The 6893-nt window shown below is 34.4% G+C and overlaps 1 non-coding gene across 1 annotated transcript; it reads left to right on the top strand.

Annotated features, from left to right (window-relative positions):
• The first annotated feature begins 4794 nt into the window (after positions 1 to 4794).
• Positions 4795 to 4904, top strand: LOC112495844 (small nucleolar RNA R71). The gene has a single exon (XR_003062220.1). It is a non-coding gene; the product is annotated as a small nucleolar RNA R71 (small nucleolar RNA).
• The last annotated feature ends 1989 nt before the right edge of the window (positions 4905 to 6893 follow it).

Raw genomic sequence — 6893 nt, 5'->3', positions numbered from 1 at the left:
TTTTAGATTGTGTTTCCTGGATTGAGTTTAACTTGAGTCCAAAAGGGTCATACTTAATATAAAACTAATGATGTACTAGATATAAGGATTCACCTTGTACGGTAAATAGAACCTAAACGTGTAATATTATATTTTATGCTGGCATAACAATTGGTCACTCTTAAGTTGCATATAAATATAAGACATCTAACATACGAAAACTAAGAATTCTGCCTGAATTTAATCACTCAACTACTTCATTCCTATTTATTTCATCCTTTTGCGTGACGCGAAAGTTTACTTTCTACATATTCATTTATTACATTTTATTACATAGTTTATTAGTTTAATTGTTGATCTATTTTCATTTAAGGCAAATTGTGATGTTAAGATTGCTGTAGCAATTTCAGTAACATCAATTATTGTGGAGACAATCTTGAATACTTATCATTATATTACTTACTGTGTACACTTACACATTTACACCCATATCATTTGAATTTATACCAACAAGTTTTTGGCGCAGTCGCCGGGGATTGATTGTTTATTGAAATTTTTGAATTTAATTTTAACAGTGTTAAACATTGATTTTATTTTAATTGGCTTATTTTGTTGGCAGGAAACTCTTACATGTTCAAATACAAACCTATTAAGTTTCAATTTGATCTAGAGATTGGAAGAACTGCAAGGAGATTAAGAAGAGAGCACACAAATTCAAAAGATGTTGTAGCAATGGATCGTGTTGTGCAAATTTTATTGAACTCGCAAGTGCACGAATATATTGTAGAATAAATTAATAGTGATGAGTTTCGATCCCACGAGGAGGTAGATTTTAATATTATGTAGAGTTAATTTTCTAAGTGGGTGATTGGATTTGTGGTGGAAGTGATTTAGATTATCTTAAACTTTAAATTAAAATAGCGGGAATAACTTGAAGTGAAATCTATTAAAATAAAGTGCTTGGGTATTTGGATCTGCATCAACATGCACCATGAGCTTAATATTCCTTATTAGTGCCAATTAAATTATGAAGGGGGTTTCCACTCCTCATGAATCACACTCTAATCAATATGGTGCTAAGGGCTTATCATGCCAAATAGTAATAACCTTGTACTAGGGAGCCGGTTAAATCAGTATGGTATCTAGACAAGATTATTACTATCTATCGAAATATCCACAAAAATCAGAGCGGAAGAGAAAGTAAATTTATTAAATAAACCCCATGGAACATGTTGAGACTTCACCTTCAACCCAAGCTTGAAAGAAAATTAGTTGAATTAGTGGTAAAATATGAATTTATTAAAATACGTAGAAAATACAAGATGGAGAAAGAATTACCGAAAATGGAGCTAAAAAATGAATTCATGGGTGTCAAATTAGGGGAGAAGCCCCCTTTTTATAGATACACAAAGTAAATCATGGTCATCGGATTAAAAATAATTTGGACACTCAGGATTGCGCCACGTGTCAACAGTACGCGGTTTGACCACGCGGTTTAAACAGTAACGTGGTATGAACAATGAGGCGGCTTGAATAGTGACGTAGTTTGGTTATAAATAATTTCGTGTATATGCATGTACCGTACGCACGATTTTCAGTCCACTAACATGCTGCCACATCACCAATCAACAGTACATAAGAATTTTAGTCTAATAAGATTGTGACACCTCGTCGGTGAATGTTATGTCATCGGTCAATGCCACGTCATCATTCCGTAATGTGAACAGTGTCGTGAATAGTAACATGGACAGTACCGTGTACATGTGAATAGTACCGTACATGTGAACAGTGCCATTTTTTCTTTTATACTCCTCCTAAACTTTTTTATTGTCCTGAGTTTAAAAGTGATGTTCGTTTTGCTGTCTGATCTTTCGTTCATTGTGAAATGACCATGATGCCCATAAAATACTCAATTATAATACAACACGCATAATTAAATCACAAGAAACTTAAATACATAAAAGTATGGATGTTAATGAGACTTGGAGTGTAAAATGGTAATTTTCTCCTTTATAAATATATGCTTTCTAGCACTCAACACATCCTCCAACCAGCTTGTTGCTAATCCCTAGTAAATTAAGCGAAAATAAAATTTAAACTCTAAATGATTTTTTTTTAAAAAAATCGTGTTTATTCAATCAGACTAATGGTAACAATCAAATAAAAGTATAAGTATTATTTCCAGTCAGATCCACATCAACCATCCACATGAATCAGTCCAACAGACTTTGTCATACTTATAGTAATCAAGCCACTTTCAAGAATGACATGTCAAACCCCAAAAGCTCACCGATAGTAGTGACACTCTCACAAAAAAATTACCCAATAGAAATAGTCACTCCAATGAATGGTGAATTGAGAGAAAATAATAAAGAAATATTATCACACACTCTCGCCAACATAAAAGGAATAAGCCCATAGCTTAGAAATAACACAATCTTTAAGTCAAATAAAATGCTAGTCAAACCAATTTATTTATTTATTTTTTTATGCACACTACATCTTTTTAGCCTATATAGCTTCTACTTCAGACTATAAATCCCTAAAATCAAGAAGCATCAGCATGATTAAGCATTTCAATTATTCTTTCTTACATACCTAAGACAACTAACTCTTCTCCAGTTAGTGAGTTAGATAAACTGCCCAAAGGTTTTAGGGCTCTTGGGATGATGCTTAACATTTGGTTTCCTCTAACAAAAGCAGCTTCTGAGACCAATTTTGACAACCCTCGGTTACCTCTTCCATACATCAAGTGTAATTTTCTCTCTGCTATGCTTCGACTAAGATCTATGCTGCCTCAACGAACTCTTTATGTTTGCCATAGTTAAATCCATAAAGCACACAAATCTTCTTGAATTGTTTATTGAGAATAGCTGCCATTGGAATACTTCTCAAAAGTAATTTGTGAGTGCTTAACAAAAAATCATATTTAAGAATCTTGGTGACAGTGGGTCACAGCTGTGTATGAGGGAGCATGTTGTGTCAATTAACGCGTAAAGCACACGGCTTGAGAGTAAAAAAAGAAACAGTAAAAAGAAAAAAATGATAAAATAAAATTATTAAAGACAATAATGCAAATGATAAAACAACAATGAAATAAAACAACAGTGAAGTAAAAGGATATTTATAAGTAGTTGTGACTGTGGCTCACATCTTCCTCTAGTTTTACGTCCAGAAACAGCTTGAATGCCCTCTATGAGTCGAGGATGGGAAGAGCCCTCTATGGGTCGAGGATGGGAAGAGCCCTCTATGGATTGAGGATGGGCTTCCCATCCAATTTTCTTATAAACTGGCAAACATGGTCGTTTATAGTCAGATTCCCGAGACAATATTGTGCACGCTCTTTCTAGAATAATAGCCATAATTGGAGAATTGCTTCTTATACATATCCACTAGAATGCATTTGAAGAGACAAAAATATATCATCTAATGACTCTTTATTCAAGCCATCCCTAATGAATTGAATTTTATCTTCCCTGTTATCAGATACCATTCCTAAAGAACATAGTTTTTTATCGCATCTCATTCTCGCACATTTATGACAAGCAACATAAAGTCTTCGAGCTCTTCGTTTTCTTGCATAATTTTCTTTACCACAACCAGGCATGTATGCAATAAATTTGGGAGGCAACTCAATTGCCAATCGTACTTTGGCCTCGATTAACCAGCGGATGTCAACAGGTATGTTATTCCTCATAAGCAATCACATACGTTCGGGCCGAGCTTTGTAGATTGTAAGGAGGGCATTCTGAGGAAGTGAAGGGAATAGATTGTGAAGCTTTATTAAAATCTCATTTATATCCATACCTTCGCCTTAGAATATCAGTTATTATGGGAAACTGAAGTAATCAACTTGATTGTCACGGAGTACAGTTATCCGCCACTTAACTGGGGTAACAAACTAAAGCACACAAACAAAGTAACAAACTAAAACACACAAAGAAAATTACAATGGTCAATTACAATCGTCCCCTTATTGAATTTTACCTCAAGCTTCAACTGGATGTCATAGATACCTCCCTTAATGTCTCTGAGTTGTCTTTATGAAGCCTCAACATGGGATACTAACTCTGGTGGTTGTAGATCTCAAATATGATGTGTTTTACAAAATTGAATCTGTCTTCTGATATGAGAATTTACACGTTAAAGTTGTCTAAGAAGGTCTAGGAGAATTTACACTGGTTGGCTTGGGAATTTGCCTTTCTCAATAGTCATTGCTAGAGTTTGAACTAAAGAGACAAGTTATCCCACCATTTTCTCGAGGTTTGAAGCTTATTGGGATTGAAAGTTGAAGTCTACTCTCATCTTATTTCGTAGTTCATCAATGATGCGGTTCTGTTGCTCGATCGTGGAGTGAGTAAGATTCTTGAAATGCTGGATTGCATCCTCCCATGGTCTGGGTTGAGATTAATTCTGGTTCTGATTGTATGGTCCAAATGGTGGCCAAGAGGCTTGAGGAATTTGAGGAATTGGTTGCATTGGTGGAGCTGGAGATGTTGGTCCATTCTATTGGAATCCTTGAGATCATGAAAAATTGGGGTGGTCTCTCCATGCAGGGTTATATGTGTTGGAGTATGGGTTGTAATTTGATGGTTTTCTCATTACACTTATGGCATTGACTTGATCTGAATATAAGTCATGGTCATGTGGTTCTGTTGATTTAGCAGTCGTTAACGATGTTATTTGTTGGGAAAGAAATCCCAAATCTCTAATGCACTTTTTGACATTAGCTCTCTTGTACTTGTTTTTATTAGCCATTCTTGCACATGCGACATTAATCCCTCCAAAACGTATTGACATTGGTGCCATTTCTCGTACCCATGATGTGGCCACTTCAAGAGCAGCCCATTGAATCGCTCCCATGCTTCGAAAAACTGTTCGTCTTCTCTCTGGATAAACTCTGAAATTTTTCTACAAATAAGTTATTTTTTTAATCAAATGTTATTGATGCCAATGTGCAACTGTACACAACAAGTAATAAAGTGATGAATAATTAAGTTCGTCTCCACAAGGATTAATGTTACTAGAAATGCTACAGCAATCACAATAGTGAAATCTACCTTGATTCCGAGAGGAACAAATGTAAAGTTGGTTACTATTGAAATTGATAATTGTGAGAGAATAAAATGAAACAATGCAGTAATGAAATAAATTAAATAAAAATGTGTCAAAGAGTCAAATGAGAATAAGGTAGGTGAATGATCAAACTCTCTTTATGGGCTGACTGCTTTTCATCAAGTTAACACCAGTTGGGCAGACTTTATTTTGCATCATCAACTATCGCATATTGGAATTCTCATACCTGTAAGTATCTTAGCAATGACTAGTTGCTATTCCACCTATGGCATGGCATTATGAACATCCATTCTCTCCACTCTATAAGGTGAGTAAGTATGTCTAAGTTATCACAAATCTTAACTTCAAGTATGGCCCTTATGAGATTCAAGATAAACTTAATCCAGGAAACTTAAATTAAGATCAAGTATTACTCTAATAATATCTATTAAGACATACCCTTTTGCGGCTCTATCTTAACTTGAACCATTAAATGGGTGGTTAACCGAAATAACAGTTATAATAATAGCTATTAGAGTAAAATGCTACAGCAGTGACATAACAACTCATAAGAACGGTCAAGAACCCAGTGGATCATTTGTCACTCAACTACAATCAAGTTTAGTTCATATTTTGAAAGAGAAAAACAAACAACAACATATTGGTCACGAAATACATTGGTTTAATCAAAGAGTGAAGAAAGAATAAGTGAAGAACGATAGATAGTGAATCCAAATAACTCTGCTGAATTCTTCAATGATGCGGCCTTGGTTCCCTTGAGATCTGATCTTCTTCTTCTTTTTCTCTCCAATTTTTCCAAAGATAAATCCTTGCCGCCATTTTTATGTGACGTGCACTTCCTTTTATAACTGAAAACTAGGGTAAACAAAAGCCTCGAGCATACATGAGTCAAATTAAAAAACTGCAGATCGCAATTCTATAGCTAACCCGCTAAGTTTTCTCCCTCTGTGTTCCAGGATTGCTACAGCAATGGTTGCTCCAGCAACGGCTATAACACTGCAATGTTCCCGGTTGTGTTTCACTTCTTTTATGGCCATATTCTTTCTTCTTCTTGCTAGCCTAATATCTCAGCATCCCTTCATGAATTATGAACTTCTAAAAACCTACAATTATGCACATGTTTTGAGCACAAATTACTTTAAATCAAGTAAAACTTATCAAGACTCAACTAAAATGGATGTTTATGTAAACTATAACCAAAATATAATAAAAACACATCATTTACTCTCTAAGTGGTATTGATTTAAGTCTAGAATTGTCGTAATAACTCTCATTTCATAGAGTTATCAGCAGACAATGTATTGAACCATGAACGAGTTCTATCCTTTAAAGAAAATGAGAATAATCTAAGTTTAACATCATCGTCTAAAAAAATCTCATATTTAAAAGTTTGACAAATAACATGAAAATCATTCAAATGATTATATTGGTCCTCATTTTCTAGGCCATAGAATGTTGGGAGATAATTTAGCGCACTAGGTTTTAACTCAAAACTCCTAACAACTACATTTGGGTATCTTATACATGATGTGCACAAATTAGCTAAGGGAATGAAGAAGTCCTTAAATGGCCTCTCTGGTGATTATTGTTGTTGTTGCAAATCCATTTTTATTTTATTTTTTATTGCAATGTGTTTGTGTGTGTGAAGTATGTTTTCAAGTTCAAACTCCATGGGCTCAAGATTAGGTAATTGTGACCTTCGACCATGCATGCAATAAATACAAAAAATGATAATAAAACTAATAAAAATAAAGAAAAAGGAGAAATTACAATACTAACTTTATCACGCTGTTACAACCTTACTATGAGAACACACTAAAACAATACGTGAAATAAAT

Source organism: Citrus sinensis, chromosome 2 (genome assembly GCF_022201045.2).
Source record: "Citrus sinensis cultivar Valencia sweet orange chromosome 2, DVS_A1.0, whole genome shotgun sequence".
NCBI lineage: Eukaryota > Viridiplantae > Streptophyta > Magnoliopsida > Sapindales > Rutaceae > Citrus > Citrus sinensis.
The sequence above is the reverse complement of the archived record's forward strand: the minus strand, read 5'-3'. Positions and strand labels throughout refer to the sequence as shown.